At 38.4% G+C, this 1,537-nt stretch overlaps 1 pseudogene; it reads right to left on the bottom strand.

Moving 5' to 3' along the window:
- The window catches only part of LOC102467890 (BCL2/adenovirus E1B 19 kDa protein-interacting protein 3-like), a 36,928-nt pseudogene that overhangs the window by 3,054 nt on the left and 32,337 nt on the right, over window positions 1-1,537 (bottom strand).

The raw sequence follows: 1,537 nt of genomic DNA on the forward strand, positions 1-1,537 counted from the left end.
AAGAGATCCAGGGCTAACCTAACTGAAAGAAGAGTTGGCACTTGGGAATGCAAAAGTGGCAACAATGAAGAAGGCAAATATAATTAGTAGTAAGGTTACAAATTAAAAGTAAGAGAAAGCCCACATTTAAAATTTCAAATGATTAGAGTCTAGATGAATGTTTTCCCTAAATTTAGTACATTCAAAGTAATTCTATAGTGCTTATAATTATTTCAAATTATGCAACTCTTCTTTCCATCATTACCTGAATAAAAAGCCCTATGTTTTTTTTTAATTCAGAAAGCCTTTACCCAACTTTCTCTGTAATAACTTAGATATTTTCAGTTATTTATTACAGTATTTATGAAGCACTTCCCATGTACCATGTACATACATAGTCAGTCCCTTTCCATGTTTTACCATTGAGGTAAACAAGCAATTGTATGTTGAATGTATTAGGGTGGTCCATTTTTGTAGGTAGAAATATAAGTAGAGCACCTGAGGTGGGGGAGACAAACCACACCGAGGAAGAGGAGTTTTTCTACGTTTATGCAGACAGAATATATGAGAACCCTGAAGCTTGAAAGTCTAGTACACCAAGAATTGAGATGTCCAGAATACTGATGGCAGAAAAAAGAGGGGATATGGTGTACAATGAGGGGACAGGGACCAACTTTTGCTTTATTGAAGAGTCAGATACAGGTAATATAAGTGCAATGATGATTTGAAATCACTGCCCCATAAAATGAAATTTTTCTTGAATACATATTCTTTCCACAGGTTTAGTTCTTTATGCCCTTTTGCATGTCTTGAAAATTAAACATTCTTTGATGCTGTCACTCTTGTTTGCCACTGGCCCATCCTCTCCTTTTTGTACCCAGTCTTCTAGGCAAAAATAGCTAATACTCATTACTTCTACTTTTTCATGACCTGTTAACTTCTTGGCTCCCTGCAACATGTCCTCTGTTATTATAACTAAATTGGAACTGTAGTTTCCAAGATCCTTCGTCAAATTCAGCAGTCACTCTTGACATTTTGACTACAAGGTTCCTCAAATCTCCTTTTTTTGATATCTATGACACTGTATTTCCTTCTCACTAATTCTCTCAGTCTTCTAACTTTTCACCATTTCACCCTTCCTTTCAACACATATTGTCAATTGTTTTTCTCCTCTTTTTGGTCTGGATTTCTCTTTCTTCCTAAGATATGTGCAACTATATTTGGTTTTCAACTCTTACACCTTTCTCATCCAGATCTCTCTGTTTTGCTCCAGTTTTTCATTTTTAGTTGCCTTATTTATCACCAGATAGATGAGGCATTGGTATCATAAACTCAGTCCTTGAAAAACTCCCATCAAGGGAACCAGCAGTTAGCGTCATGGCTATGTCGCTGGACTCCCACGTGGTCAATCGCGGTTCGCATCCCGGACCCAGTGGCTAAAAACTCACGCTGGGCACATGTGCGTGCGTGCCCAAGATCCCGAGAGGAGAATGGAGGAGAAGGGATTGTGGCGTGACCATCCCCCCTGGGGGGTGATTTCTCGCTTTCTGTCTCTAAT

The sequence above is a fragment of the Tupaia chinensis genome, unplaced genomic scaffold, assembly GCF_000334495.1.
Source record: "Tupaia chinensis unplaced genomic scaffold, TupChi_1.0 Scaffold144450_1, whole genome shotgun sequence".
NCBI classification, from domain to species: domain Eukaryota; kingdom Metazoa; phylum Chordata; class Mammalia; order Scandentia; family Tupaiidae; genus Tupaia; species Tupaia belangeri.